The sequence below is a fragment of the Pelodiscus sinensis genome, chromosome 20 (assembly GCF_052426305.1).
Source record: "Pelodiscus sinensis isolate ZL-2025 chromosome 20, ASM5242630v1, whole genome shotgun sequence".
NCBI classification, from domain to species: Eukaryota; Metazoa; Chordata; order Testudines; family Trionychidae; genus Pelodiscus; species Pelodiscus sinensis.
Window position 1 is genome coordinate 13,342,088 of NC_143071.1, and position 16,560 is coordinate 13,358,647.

Below are 16,560 nucleotides of genomic sequence, written 5' to 3' on the forward strand. Positions count from 1 at the left end.
ATGTAAATGTTTGCACAGTTGGGGCCTAGACATGTGCATATAATAATAAATTATATATTCTTCTATGTGCATGTTCTTTGGTCACATGCTCTGTATCTTGGAGGTTGCTATTGCAAGTTCTTTTCATTTCTTTGAACTGAAGGAAAGATAGTGATGTAAAATTTCCTGGGCATGGCCATTTCCTGCTTAGCTTGGCTTCCAGGCAGCTATAAATTTATGCCCAGACCTTTTCACACACTTCAGCTGCACGTTCTAGGAACACAGGATACTCTGCTTGAGAGGAATTCACCTTCTTGTCTGCTGATAGGAAGGCAAATTCCTCCCACAGAATAGCAACCGCTGCCATTCCTCAGTCCCGGGGGTGGCTGGTAATGTAGGCAAGGGAAGGCATTGCCTTCCCTAAATTGCCAACACTGCCCAGCTGCCTGGGAGGGGCTGAGGCTGCGCCTCGCCAGCTCCCTGGTGGCCTGGAAAGGTTCGGGCCATGCTGTGCAGCAGCCCCATTCCTCAACAGCCAGGGAAGTTTGAGATCGCAGTGCATGGCAGCACCGGCCCTCAGCTGGGGTTGGGCAGGGCTTGGCTGGGGGGTGGAAGGAAAGCTTGTGAAGGAGCATGGTTTTGGGGAAGCTGTGTGGCTTTGGATAGAAGGGGTGAGGCTTCAGCTGCCTTCCCCACCTGGGCCTTCACTCACTGCCCATGCTCAGTCCCATGAGAGGTTTTTTGAACCACTGAATACACATCCCGAGGACATCACACATAGGAACCTTCTATGTCTATGCCTACTTTAAAAAAAGCAGATGTGGTGGAAGATGCTGTGGATGCCCTGGGAGAATGACTCTCCTAAGCCATCCCCAACATCCCCCTCCACCAGTGGGTGAACTTAGGGCTGGGGGAGGCAAACTCCCAGCTCAACCCCTTCCACCTGAGATTCTGCCCATACTTCTCATGGCCCCTGTGGGAACCAAGTCTCCCCTCCCCCAGGAAGAGGCAGCCTCTCTCCCCAAGCACAGGTGCCCTGCAGCCTTCTCTGGAGCACTTACAGCCCACAGCCCTAGCCTTCCCTGCCCCCTCCCCAGCACAGAAGGCAGGCACTTGTGGCATGCAGCCCCAGCCCTTCCAGAGAATGGAGAGGGCAGGCAGGTGGGCACCCCCTTCCCCATCATCCCAGCCTCTCCAGCCCCAGAGCAAGGGGAGGGCGAGCAATGCAGAGCTGAAGCCCAGGCAGTCGCAGGCTGTGCTAAATGGAGAGGGTGGAGTGTGGGCAAGGCCAGACAGGCAGTTTGGGAAGGCATTGCCTTCCCCTGCTTCTTGTATCCACGGCCCATGTCCTCCACACTAGCTTATGTCAAGCATGCATAGGCACAGAAGGTTCCTGTAGAGTTTTTCGGCTTATTGTTCCCTCACTGCAACCAACCCAAAGGAATTAAGTCGTATAGAGCAGCACTTCTCCACTAGGGACCCTTAGGGGGCTGTGAGTGGATTTCTGGGGCCCACCAAGCGGATCCAGTATTAGAATCACTGGGGCCCAGGCAGAAAGTTCCGAGGGGCTAAAGTCCAGGGCCCTAAGCCCTACTACAGGAGGTTGACGATGAAGCCTGAGCAACTTAGCTTTGTCCCCCCTCTACATGGCACGGGGCTCTAGGTAACTGCCCTGCTTGCTACTGCTGAACCTCAGCCCTGGCTTTTATATGCAGAAAAACAGTTGCTGTGACACAGGTGGGTCGCGGAGTTTTTACAACATGTTGGCGGGTAGGGTACAGAAGGGCTCAGAAAGCAAAAGGCTGAGAACCCCCTGAGGTAAAGGACCTTGCCTAGCCCGTGTGCTCTGTGATGATGTTCACCTGGTTGTTTCCTCGCATTGCCAATGGAATTCATTCTGCTTGACTTTGTAACAAATGAATTTAATGCAGCATGAGTATAATGACAGCATGTTTTTGGACTGCAGCTTTTGCGCTAAATCTGTTGTGAGATCATATTTTTCTTATGCAGTTCCGAGGGGCACTAAAGCGGATTACAAATTAAAATGAAGAATCAGAATCTGAATGGACAGTTATTTATTTTAATAAACTACACAGTCCAGCATTTGACATCTTGGTCATTGGCCTTAAATCAGATGAGTGCTCATTAACTCCTGCAATGATTCTGTGAACTGACAAGACACCACCATTCTGTAGCAGCCTTCACCAGCTGCTAAAGAAATCTCCGTGAAACATGTCACACTTATGTGCCCTGTTGTACTATATGACCTCAGGCAAATCCTTCATCTCCTCAAGACTTTGGGAATGAAGCTGGGTAAATAAACAACCCCTGTTACCCTATAAAAAAAGCTGGGCTGAATGTCCCTACTGAAAATAATTGTATTAAAATATAAAGATGAATATACCTAAAGTTCATGTCATTTTGTCATATGGCGTTTTGTTAGCCCTGCTGTCACAATACAGCAAGATGGACTAGATGATATTCCCAAAGGTCCCTTTCAAATGAGATGATACTAGCTAGAATCAATCTGCCCACAAGTGTTTAGCTTAACGTTTGATGGACCATATTTCAACAGAGAAGGGTCATCCACACTTACCGTTTCAGGGGGGCACTGAATCTTGACCCTTCACTCAGTCTTTGTGACAAACTTCCAACTGATAGGCCCATCTCCTGTACCTCTCCTGCCGTTTGCCCAGCTTACTGGCTCACCAGGTTCCTCCCTTGACCAGAACCTCATTATCTTTAGCAAATCCCACTGGGTTTAGCCTCAGTTAAGGTACGTCTACACTGTATCCCTAGTTCGGACTAGGGCTGCAAATGGAGACGACCGAAGTAATTAATGAAGCAGGGATTTAAATATTCCGCGCTTCATTAACATGATCTCGCCGGTGTGCTAGTTCGAATCACAGCTGATTCAAACCAAGAAGTGCACGCTGGGACGCGTTAGTTCGGACTAAAGCCCTTAATCCAAACTAATGTTACTCCTCAAAAAATGAGGAATAATGTTAGTTTGGACTAAGGGCTTTAGTCCGAACTAACGCGTCCCGGCGCGCACTGCCTGGTTCGAATCAGCTGTGATTCGAACTAGCACGCCGGCGAGATCATGTTAATGAAGCATGGGATATTTAAATCCCCTCTTCATTAACTACTTCGGACGTCTCCATTTGCATCCCTAGTCCTTTTCTCCAAAGTTAACCAGTTAACCTTTCACATCTCTAGTCTACACTACTACCAAAACAGGCTATTATGTTATTTCTGTTTAGGCCTCAGCTGGAGTACTGTGTCCAGCTCTGGGCACCACATTTCAGGAAAGATGTAGACTAGTTGGAGAAGGTCCAGAAAACAAAACAAAACAAAACAAATGATTAAAGGTCTAGAACACGTGACCTATCAGGAAAGATTGAAAGAATTGGGCTTGTTTAGTCTGGACTCAAGGAGGCTGAGAGGGGACATGATAACAGCTTTCAAGTACCTAAAAGGTTGTTACAATGAGGAGGTAGAAAATTTATTCTCCTTAACCTCTGATGGTAGGACAAGAAGCAGTGGGCTCAAATTGCCAGTTTGCCACAAAGGAGCTTTATGATGGACAATAGGAAAAACTTCCGAACTGCTAGAGTGGTTACACACTAGATTAAATTATGTAGGGAGGTTCTGGAATCTCTGCCACGGGAGATTTTCAAGGGCGGGTTAGACAAACAGCTGTCAGAGATGATATAGATGGTGCTTGGTCCTGCCATGAATGCAGGTGACTAGACTTGATGATCTATTGAGGTTCCTTCCAGTTCTGTGTTTCTATGATTCAGAGAACATTTTGATGGAGAGACCTCAATATTGATGCAATATTTATTTTTTGCTAATGTTAGAGCATTATGAACTTTTTTGCCTCTTTACTGAATATTAAAGTATAGCCTAAAGAATGTCACAGCCAGGGAGCTTGAAAAAAATTAAAATGCATGTGTCTGATTTAGTCAGTTATGTTATAAAATGTCCGTATCCATCAAAGAAATTCCAGAAGGCTTTTGCTGTCTGTCATCCTGAAACTAGCTGGTATCAGGCCTCCTTTTCATGACCATCAAGAGTGTTTATGTAAATTTTAAGAGGCAGCTTTTTCCTGATTTGACTTTGTTTTAACGTTTATATTTCCTTTTGCACTATGTTTAAAAGATGTATTGGTTATTGAAATTTGTGCCCTGTACAAACTATGTAATAGAAGTCTAATTACTACAATAAATCAGATCTAAGGAGCTTAAGTCAAGAGAAGAGACAAACATACTAAAAGAATGTCTTATCTCGACCAGTTTGGTATAGATACCCTTTATCCAGGGCCTCCCATGGTGGGGGAAAAGGAAGCAGTTTCCCTAATGCCCAGCAATTCAAAGGGGCCCAGGTTTTCTGGTTACCTCCACAGCTATAGAGTCAGTCGCCAGAGGCCTGGGCTCTTTAAATTGCTACTGCAGTGCCATGCCATGCGCTCCAGATGGCTCTATGGGCTTCAGGGAAGTGGGGGGAGCTGTGTGGCATGCTGCAAAAGGTATGGAGGACTGGCTGCACCAGACCCGCTCCGTCCGCCTGAGGCCCCGCCTCTTCTGAGCGCGTGGAGCTGGACGCTCACTCCCCACCTTGCCCAGGGGCTCACGGTGGGTGTTGGTGCTCCTGCCTTTATCTAAAGAAAAAAAGTAACTTTGTAAAAAATGTTTTAGGAAAGACCTGGTCCTCTAAAAGTATGTGAAGATGTACTTAATGTAGGATAGATGCCTCAAAAAGGTATGCAGGGATGTGGTATTGGAACAGTAAATGTAAATTGTAAAGTGAGCCTCTACCAATCCCACTTTTGCAAGATAAATCTTTGCTTGGGTTAAAAACTTTATCTAAAAACATGTCAGGAAATATTTCGTAAAAAAACATTTGCTTATTTCTTAAATGTTCAAGTGATAAACCATTTTGAAAGACACATTTGCAAGTATTTAGACTAAATGCAAATATCTTAATTCCTAAAATCTTCTCTACGTATATAGTAAAATGTTTCATGTACCAGCATGAAATGTAACGATCTTTCTCAGATGATTACTTATGTAAGAAGCCAGTGTAGAACATTTATAATAATGAGGAATTAATTAATTGATGGAGTGTGTAAGCAATTTCCCCATCAAACTGAGGAAAAAGAAGGAATCATCTCGCCAAAATTGTCCTGAAGAATCAACAACTTCTTTAATAATTTAAGACTTGCTTTAAGAATTGTTGAATTTTTAAAAGGCTGCTTTGAGGACTAAAATCTTCCAGATAAAGAACTGGAGAGTTTGGACTTTTGAAAACAGCATTTAATTTTCAGTTAGATTCTAATAAAATTGAAGGATTATCTTAAAAAATTAACTGAATAAAAAGAGTTTAAACAAGTAACTTTTACAATTATCTGACGTGTTCCTGCTACAGAAGGACCAAAGCGATTTCAAGTGTGTTGCCTATTCTTTAATCAGACCACATTCAGGAGCTGTGAGTATCCAGAATCAACCTCCACAGGCATAGAGCCAATGAAAGGATGACAGCAGGTAATTTGAACATAAACAAGCCTAGAACTGGCGTATGTTCCTTATTGAATGAAAATAATAATAAGATATAAACATAGGGGCTGTGAATAGGGATGCAGGTGTGCAGCCATACTGCCTGGCTTGAAGTGGTTTCCATTATATGCTGGCAGCAGCTAGAGCCCGAGGCCCATTGGAGCACTCCAGGTGGAACTGAAGGGCTAGCCTAGCCCTGCCCCTTCTTCCTGACGCCACACCGCTTCAGGCTGAGGTCTCACCTAGGGTTGCCAGATGGTTTAACCAAAAACACAAACCCCTTTCCCCCCGCCCAAAAAAGAACCACTGGGGAAAAAATTATGTTGAGGAAAAAAAAGGGGGAGACCAAAGTTGCTGAGCAACACAAAAAACAAAACAACCCCACTTCCCCCGACAGTTATTAAGCAAATAAAATAAAACACCCAGCATGGCCGCTTTAAGGTCTCTGAGGCTTTTTGCCGGCGGCCATCTTGTTTTCCTGCTCCAAGCCAAAAGACAGCTCCCCTGCGGAACCAGGTAAGCGAGGGGAAAAGGGGATCCGGGAGGGGGGGGCTGGGCCTAGTTGCTGAGTGTGTCATAGGGTTGCCAGGGGTCTGGTATTTTCACCTCCTGGAAGGGGAAAAATATCGGAAAATACTGGACATTTTAGATGTCTGGTATTTTCTGAATTTTTTTTACTGGACAGGAGGCGAAAATACCAGACTGTCCGGGTCAATACCGGACACCTGTCAACCCTAGTCTCACCCCTTCTGTCTGAGGCCCTGTCCCTTCTGGGAATGTGGTACTATCCCTCCCCCGCCCTGCATCCTGCCGAGGGACCCGGCAATTCTTTTGAGTCCCTGTGTACAGGGTTTAGAGTTCGGTTCAATGGCTCTCAGCACCGCCACTATAAATAAATGGAGGGTATAAAACTGCTCACAATCATTCTCTGCTCCAACTCACAGCACTCAGAGTGTCTTACCCATTTCTATAAGCAAGCTGCAACCGAGAACTATCAATGGAGAGAACTCAAGAAGAAACCAAGGCCAAGAAAACCTCTTCAAGATGTCAATAGGGATTGGCGAAAGGAAGTTAATTAAGATAATGCCAAAGGGATTAGATTTAAAAACTCTTGGTATGATTTTACAGGCAGTCCCCGACTTACGCGGATCCGACTTACGTCGGATCCGCACTTACGAACGGGGCTTTCTCGCCCCGGAGGTCGGGGCGAGAAAGCCCCGTTCGTAAGCTGCTCCGGTGCCCCTGGTCTGCTGGAGACCATCTCCAGCAGACCAGGGGCACCGGGCGGGTTCCCGTGCTTCTGAGGCTTTGCCAGAGCAAAGCCTCAGAGGCGCGGGGAACCGCCGCTGCTGCCGCTTCAGTCTGGGTGCCTGTGGTCTGCTGGGGACCGTCCCCAGCAGACCACAGGCACCCAGACTGAAGCGGCAGCAGCGGCGGTTCCCCGCGCCTCTGAGGCTTTGCTCTGGCAAAGCCTCAGAGGCGCGGGACCCCCCGCGGCTGCGGCTTCAGTCCGGGAGCCTGTGGTCTGCTGGGGACCGTCCCCAGCAGACCACAGGCACCCAGACTGAAGCGGCAGCCGTGGCGGGGTCCCTCGCCTTTGAGGCTTTGCCAGAGCAAAGCCTCAGAGGCGCGGCACCCCGCTGCCGCTGTGGCTCTGCTCCCCGTGTCCCTGGTCTGCTGGGGGGGGGGGCGCAGCTAGTGTGCTCCCCCTCCCCCAGCAGACCAGGCTTTTGTTTTGGACTCTGGGGCAGAGCAGCTGGGGTGCTGCCGATTGGTCCTGCAGCGCCCGCTCTGTGCACTACTGGACCAACCCGGCAGCACCCCAGCTGCTCTGCCCCAGGCGTCCCCAAGTCAGCTTCTGCTGAAACTGACCAGCACTGACTACAGGAAGCCCCAGGCAGAGTTGCTCTGCCCCGAGCTTCCTGGAATCAGCTGCTGATCAGTTTCAGCAGCAGCTGACTTGGGGACGCCTGGGGTTCTTAAGTTGATTCTGTATGTAAGTCAGAACTGGCGGTCAGTTTCAGCAGTGTCTGAATCTGGACGCCAGTTCCGACTTACATACAGATTCAACTTAAGAACAAACCTACAGTCCCTATCTTGTACGTAACCCGGGGACTGCCTGTACTGGGATTTGGAAACACTGTTGAAATTAATAATATTAACAGTTTATTTTGATCACCACTAGATGATTACATCATGCATTCCTGGATAGGAAACAGGGGCTAAACAGTGGTTAAAAAAAACATGTCAAGACAGCTCCTTAAATGGCTTTTGTTAAGAAACTGATTTAAATGTCTTTTTTGATTTCATGGGACTTAAGATTTCTTACCCTGCCCATCTCTAAACTGTCTGGTTAATTATACTTTTTTTGTCCATCTATAAACAGTTAAGTATCTCTGAGACATAAAGACTGGATTCATACTGGGAAATAAGATTTTGGTTTTAATTTACCAAGAAAAAAAATCCCCATTGAAGGCGGGCCAACTAAGAAAAGTATAATCTCTGTCAAAAAGGTATCATTTCTGTTCATAGCTCCCAACAGAAAGGAACAGAGAAGACGTAGTAGTGAAAGCAATCAGGTTATCATTTTTGTTCTGTTATTTGTGTTTTGTTTAAAGTTCTCTTTCCCTTTATTTAATAATAAAATAGCTTGGGTCAAGAATGGTGATGATTTTTACTTAGCTTCCATCATGTCTTCCCCGAGGATATGTAAAAGAACCCCTGTGAATAAAACAGTGGAAGCCACATCTCTGAATCATCTGTAAGAGATGGTATTTGGTAGCCTGTTTCTTGTTTCTCGACACAAATTGTATTAGTAATTTTAAAAATAAAATTACCTGGTGCCTATCAATTAAAAATTTCCCCTTTCCACTCAACACCTTCAGATTCTGAGTGAAGCCCAGACAGGGAGTGACAAACATAAATAAATCAATTAAACTCTCTTAAAGCACAAAACTTTCAAAATGTGAGCCTCTCTTTTATTTATAGGAATGGATCCATGTGAATTATAAGGCTGGTAAAATGCCCCTCCCTTGGTATGTTGAGCTAAGCCATATAACACTGGCAGGTACGAATCCATGATAAATACACAATTTGGACAAACTAATGAAACTAAATCAATACTTTGCAGCTAATCAAAACTGCTCCCTGTTCTGTTGTATTAATATCTTGCACCTGCACAGTATTTTTTCATCAGAGGATTTTAAAGATTTACAAAGCTCTGAGAGGTAAATAAATATTGGTTTATTCCATTTCACTGATTGGGAAAACAAGCTACAAAAAAGTTAAGTGATTAACTCAGCCTCTCATAGCAAATCAGTAGAACTTAGGAGTCCTGGTTTCCTGCCCCGGCTCACTTCTTTTTGTGGTTTATGATTTCATTAGAGCCTTGAATTCAATCAAGGCCCACGTACAAATCTGAATGCAACACAGAATATTTGAGATTTACGGTGCCATAATAAACACAATGTTAGCATCATTAGTTTTTATATTGGGTGTATGTATTTAGAATAGAAAAGAACCTGCCTTAAAAATAAATTGATTCCTGCAGCACATATTTATTGCAAAAATAAAAATTAAGATATTACAAAAAGAGAGACCAAGGTCTCATTTTCAATTCCAGGATTACAAAGGCAGCATTGAACAAACAAGGTAAATTTAAAGTATAATAACTAAATGGGGGAGTGGAGGAAGTCACAGTAGAACATACAACACAAAACTTGGAATAGCTAAAAGTATAAAAATAGTTTCTCATGGATTATTAACAGGCTGTATTATAAACCCACAGTGTAACTTTAAAAGATCAAATATCAGAAGCCATTTTAATTCTTCTGAGATAAGCTATAAACAGTCCATCACTGAAGATAGCAAAACCCAGCTAGATAAAGCCCAGGAAAGCAGTTTTTGCAAAAGATGACTTGTCCGATTTTTCCCTCTTCCAACTCAATATCTTTAGTCTATGGAGTTGTATCAGATAGCAATCTCATTTTAAGGGATCATCCTATTGAGTCAGATACTAATCTTAGCTATAGCTGAGACTGGCGAAGAACATGATGTTAAAACATGCTAGCATGATGCTTGACGTGGTACTTTGTGCAAAGTCTGTTGAATTTAATATTACAAAGTCCTTGCTGACACACAGAATTTAACTCTAATATGTCATTTTCCAGTGTACATAAGTGAAACTCCAGAGTGACTCCACTGATTTCAACTGAACAACAAAAGCTGATTTCAGTTCCATTTCTGAGACCAAATGACAACAGATTTTGGTCATAGTGCAATGCTGCTGTGTCAGACTGAATTGTAATATCTGAAGACATTTAAAAAATGGTAATATATATTGACACAAAGAGTCAACAATTCACTTGATTTTATTCAGTTTTTTATATGCCTGGTAATGGGACTTTTTCCTATCCCATATAGGTCTTGAACCCACAATCCATGGTTTAAGAGACTAGTGCAGCTGCAACTGCTTTTTTTTTTTTTTAAATGAAGTGACAAGTGAAGATTGACTTGTAACTTCTACTCATTTTGTCTCTTTATAGGAGCTACTCCCCCAACCATTGAGAGACCCAGGTCAGCCCATTTTAGAGATTTTCAATTTAAATTGGAAGCCAATAAAGTTTTAGTTTGTGCATTAGTTCATAAATTCAACTTCTAGCACACATTCTTTGACACAGTGCAACCACCCCATGAAATTATGCAGAAGTAGAGAGTCCCATTTTGGTATATCATAAGATTATCTAATTCTATTTTAGTATGTTGGGGGTGGATAATTTAGTAGGAATTTTAGTTTCTTCACAGTGTCATTCAGATTATTACAATTCTTGTCGCTTTCCCTATGTGGTCTATGGACTTTCCACAGTAGTTGTTAAAAGCTTCACAATTTCATTTAATAAAGATGAACAATATATTACCCAGGCAAAGCTAAGTTCTATTTTGCTGCTGTCTCCCCCTTATCTGAACTCACACTCTAACCACTGCTTATACCTAGGTTTGGAAAGATCTACTTTATATCTGCAAATCTTGGCAAACATAAATTTCACTGTACACAGAAAAGAACCATAAACATATTTCCAACAATGCTTGAAATGTACAGATAGGAAAGAAATTGGAAACCTATTGAAGTCTGATTAAAGGATATTTATGTGGTATGTTTTGATTTGTGATTTTGAGAATTTGTGTGCTACTGATTAAAAAGCTTAAACACTTTGAATCTCAGTGACTGCTGTAATTAAATAATTATTGCCTGACACTCCTCCGCCCCATTTGGCTTCTACTATTATACTCCACACTGATGAAAATGTAATTATATAAACATTTAAAAAATTCTTAAACCTCCTAATTTTGTGCAACTCTGAAAATGTAAGAAAATAACAATCTAAATAAATATTAAATATACATCTATATTATCTGTCAAAATTATAGATAAATAATGAATTCTGCAAAGCCTAAACAGAACTGAAGCTTTTATGAATTACTGCAATAATTTTAATTGCCTTCTTCTTTCTGACAACTCTTTATTTTTGCCTCTTTAAGGGAGCTTATCTATTTTTCCATAACCAGGCTAGAGATCCAGAAGATTTTTCTCTAGAACAGTATATCATGGTGTGCAAAAATGAGACAAGATTGCATCAGAGCTAAAGTACTACCTCCAGATTTGAAAATGTTTTAGTTCTGTAAGGAAACATTCCATTCTGAATTATAAGTTTGCCACTCCATCGTTATCAACTGCATGGCCCTGATGGAGCCAAGCAAAATATGGACTACAAGTCCATATTTTTATGGATTATAGCTGAAATTTTATGAAATAATATAAATTACATAAATATTTTTCTGTACATCTCATTCATCTCATTAACAGCCATGCATCCTCTCTTTAAAATGGGCCAGAGTTCAAAACATCCATTCATTATCTAACCCTTGCAACATTATAAATGAACACCTGAACACAATGTCCAATAATGTCTGAAAGACAGTAAAGACTAAACTCATTATTGAATTATTGACCCTGGTCCTGCTTATTCAAGGCTATCAGGGTTTTGCCATTTACTTCAATGGGAGCATGTCCAGCGGCATTGCTTGAATTTACTTTAAGAAAAAAGCATGGACACTGTTAACACATAGGTCAACTTTATGATATCTTTATAGTCCCACTTGGACACACACAGTGCGATTTAGCCAGTGCTTAAAATCCACTTAATATATTTCATTATCCTCTCTGAATTTTAAATTGTGACATCAATTAGAATAAGCAGAATCAGTGCATAAAAATTTTGGTCCAATTATTAAAGAACAAATATTTTTGTAACCTAAATAGGTGAAGATCCCACAATCAAGTGGACAAAAATATTCTCAATAAAACACCCATTGTCTTACTAACTTTCACAGTGAACTCTGCTAGCATATATTTAATTTTGCACTGAATTTTGATTTGAAGAGACCTATAGCAATACCTTCCATTTGACCTTAATGTCTCCGAAAGATACAAATTTATGGGAAAGAGCTGAGAAATTGTGCCAACAATTTTACCTCTACATATAAAGAACATAAATCTGCTTCCAAATCAAAATTATCTACACCCTTAAGGAAGTAATAAATGGAATCTGATGGGCTCGATGTATTAATCTATCTGAAACAGCGCAAACTACATCATTCAGTATTAGCACCTTTTATTGGAAACTGCACAAGTCCAAGTTGTTGGGAATTTCAGATGCGTAATTTAAAAGTGCATGATTTAATTCAATACAAAAGAAGAAATTAAAAGTGAATTTGCCTTTTCCTCTTCTAATAAAATACTTGTTGGAGGTGCAATAAAGAACGTACTTGGCTTTAAGTTTATTACATGTTACATTTGGAAATTGAATACACTTTTGTCTCTGTTCATAAAATCTTACATGCATGTTAGCTAATAAGGAACTAGTACCAAGTTTTGTCACTCAGGTTTTCCAGATAAGCTTATCCATTTTTCAAACCGCTGGAGCCATCTAGTACACTCAAGAAGACACATGCCCGCTTTCAAAAACTGCAGCTGCCATGCCTGGCCTAGGATATGATTTTAAATGTGGGAGGTGGTTTTTTTTTTTGTTATTTTAGATTTATTTTCCAAGCCACACTCACTTGTCTTCTATCTATCTTAGTCCTTCCTCATTGTAGCATCTGAGAACTCTGCCTTTGTCTATAATGTGTCTAATTTAAACTGTAAGGGTATGTCTACACTACCACCCTAGTTCGAAGTAAGGTGGTTAATGTAGGCAACTGAAGTTGCAAATGAAGCCCGGGATTTAAATATCCCGGGCTTCATTTGCATCTTGCCGGGCGCCGCCATTTTTAAAGCCCCGGTAGTTCGGAGTCCGTGCCCGCGGCTGCACGCGGCATGGAGTAAGTAGTTCAAATTAGGCTCTCTAATCCGAACTACCGGTACGCCTCGTTCCATATTTAAGTCCCAGGCTTCATTTGCAACTTCGGTTGACTACATTAACCACCCTAGTTCGAACTAGGGTGGTAGTGTAGACATACCCTAAGCTCCTTGGAGCGGGGAGCTTGTCTAACTAAGTACATATATGACGTCCATCACCATAGTACCTCAATGCCTCATAAGCATGAATGATATTTTCCCTCATAATTGTCCTGTAAGGAAGGGAGGTATTTGTGAACTGGGAACTGAGGCACAGAAAGATTAAGGGCCAGACTTCTAAAGTAAATTAAGTACCTAACTCCTATTAATTGCAGGGTGAGTAAAAACAGTTCATAACCTAAGTGATTTTCCCAAGGTCAACAAAAAATCTGTGACAGAGTCAGGAATAAACCCATCTCTCCTAAATTTCTGTCTTGAGGTGAAGTCATTAACTCTTTCCTCCACAAGTGAAATGCTTCCAAATCAGAATGACAGCTTTCTACAGGCACTTTGTGTAAACGACTGCAGGGCAACAGAGAAGTAGCCCCTATCTATTCTGGTGGTTTATCACCATGTGATCTAAACCAGCTATGGAGGGATAGAAGTAATTGTCACATTTTATACGATGATAGAACTTCTACAATTTTAATGAATAAAATAAATTAAAACTTAACTACAAAATGTCACACTTATTTGCCCTCATGCATTCTGCATTACTACAGAATCCTTTTAGAGGGATTCTACTCAGTTCCACTGGAACTCCATTGATTTTCTGGATTTACAGATGCTGCTCTCAGTTACACTAGTATCAATCCAGGCTAACACTACTAATCTACTGCTTTTACATAGAGTTAGTCCAGAATTAGATTGATGTGACTGAGAACAGAGTCTGACATTCAGTATATAAAATATTCTGACAACTGATGCCTAGTAAGGAAAAATGTAGTTACCCACAACCACCTAAAGAATTACTCTGCCACGAAAGCTCATCATCTAATAAACCATCTTGTTAGTCTTTAAAGTGCTACATTGTCCTGCATTTTGCTTCAACTACCCCAGACTAACACGGCTACATTTCTATCACTATTCTGCTAGAAGAGGCTCTCCAGGAAGAGAAATCTTTGGTAGTGTCACCAAATGATCTTGTCAAAATTACAGTGAGGGAGGCACAGCCCAAGAGTGAAATGTGGGGTTTCCCCCCCAATGGTAAAGGTTTCTGGTTGTAATTACAGTGTGATGTGACTGATCGTTACTGTGACAGACAGAGTCTGAGACCCCAAAATGTCTAACTCTTCATATGTCACCTGAATGAAACATTAGTGAACCACATGCAAACCTTCCTCTCCTCCCAAGCAGATTAATATAGATTATCAAGCAATGGCTGTACAGGTGTCTGACATTTTTAATTACTTATGTAATTATCGCAGGCCTGAAAGAGATAAGTCAGCCGTGTGAAATGGAGAAGAGAGAGGACAAAAAGTCGTATATTCTAAACAGGAGAAAAATATTTTGCATTATTGTCAGATAAATCATTTCAACCTAGAAAGCAGCATAAATGTTTTCAATATTATTTTGACATCACTTGGAAACGCCAATTGAGATTGGGGCAACATAAAGCCAGGTGTTGTACAAACTCAGAATAAGAAATGTTCCCTGTCCCAAAGATCATGCAATCTAAATAGATAAAACAAAAGAAGTATTGTTATCCTCATTTTGCAAATGGGAATCCAGGCACAGAGGCATGACTTGACTAAGGCCAGGTCTACATTAAGGGGCAATGTCGAACTAAAGTGCACAACGCCATCACAACCAAGCTCTACGTACTCATGAGAAACCAGAATGACACGCCACTTTTGGGAATTCCATAAGACTGCTGGCCCATATCACTCTTGCAAGCTTTTGGGGGGATCCCCACATCACCATTCGTCTGCACATTGTTTAGATAATACATTCTTTGGAGATTATAGCACAAACATTTGGTGCTACGTAAAATTATAATGCCTAGCATCCTGCCGCTAGCATAATCTGAAATGCTGCTTCAGAGAGCAGCAAATGAACAAACAAACCCCTTAGTAATACATGTAACCATCTGTAGGATGCTTTACCTGGAGAACAACGTCTTTCCTAGGATCAGCATCAAATCACTTTGTGCCCTGATATATGAGATATGTTTGCCCTTATCTCAACGTGCTTAATGCTAGTTTTGTTTTTGGCAATAACATGGAACATTACCTTTATAAATTCAGCTCTTTGGATCCCCCTGAAGAAACTTGTAGCATAACTCGAAGGACTCAAAACTAGAGGCATAAAACAGTGATGAGAATTACTATGATTTCTATTAAAATATCTCAAAAACTGTAAAGTTCAGACACAAATCTGGACACTGCTCCAGAACATTTTTTGTTATTAACTAGGCTATGTGCTCCCGTCTCTGGCCAACACTGCATATGAATTTTATGTATTAATATCTCTTGAAATGGAACAATCAGATGCATCACTGAAATTCCAAAACATGAAAGAATGCTGAAGACATCAGTTCATTCCAATTTAGTGCCAGAACAAGTCAGACGGTGGATTTCTCTCTTCTGCATTTAAGACAACTTGACTATTTCTAGAGACACTTCTCCAGAATCACGCAGCACTTAAAAGGAATTAGTCTTCCTTAATGGAGGGTTATCCAGTGGTTAGAACTAAGGACTGAGTCATTTGTGTAGCCCAAGCCTTTTCCTCTGGTGTCTGTGATTTGGAGTGGCTTCTTTAATCTTCTCAGAGGGGGAAGAGGTCCGGGGTTATTTGTTATTATATTTAATGCCTCCACCTAAGGTCATCCCCTGAACCTGGGACACACGAAGTGCAGTCTCCTGGGAAAATGACTAATGCTGTCACTCTTAAAAAGATGTATAACCCAAGATAGCAAAATTCATTAATCCAAATGTCAATACATGAAATTCCGCCCCTCAAAATGAGAACACCACCACAAAGGACTTTATTGGGACAGAAAAAAACCCTATGCACTTTGTAAAGTGCCCTGAAGATGGTTGATGGAAGTTCCTATAACTTGCAGAAACTTAACAATGATATTTACTAAAATCTACTGGCACAATTGCTCTGTCCTAGAAAAAAACGGTTACTTACCTTCCGTAACTGTTTTTCTTCAAGATGAGTTGCTCATGTCCATTCCACATAGGTGTGCACACGCTGTGTGCACAGACTGTTGAAGAGCTTTCCCTTAGTGGTACCTGTTGGGACAGCAGAGGAGCCTGCAGGAATAGCACACCATAGCTGGCGCATATATACCCCGGCTGACCCTCCACACACTCAATTCCTTCTTGCGGGAATCCTCCAATGCAGGGGGTAGGTGGCTGGGATACGGAATGGACACGAGTAACACATATGAAAGAACAACAGCTATGAAAGGTAAGTAACCATTTTTTCTTCTTCGAGTGCTTGCTCGTGTCCATTCCACATAGGTGACACCAAAACCAAATCCAAGGAAGTGGGGTCGGAGACTACAGAGAGACAGACTGCAACACTGCCCTGCCGCTGCTGTGTCATTCCTGGCCTGCTGTGCTATGGTGTAATGGCTTGCAAAAGCATGCACTGATGACCGGGTGGCTGCCCTGCAGA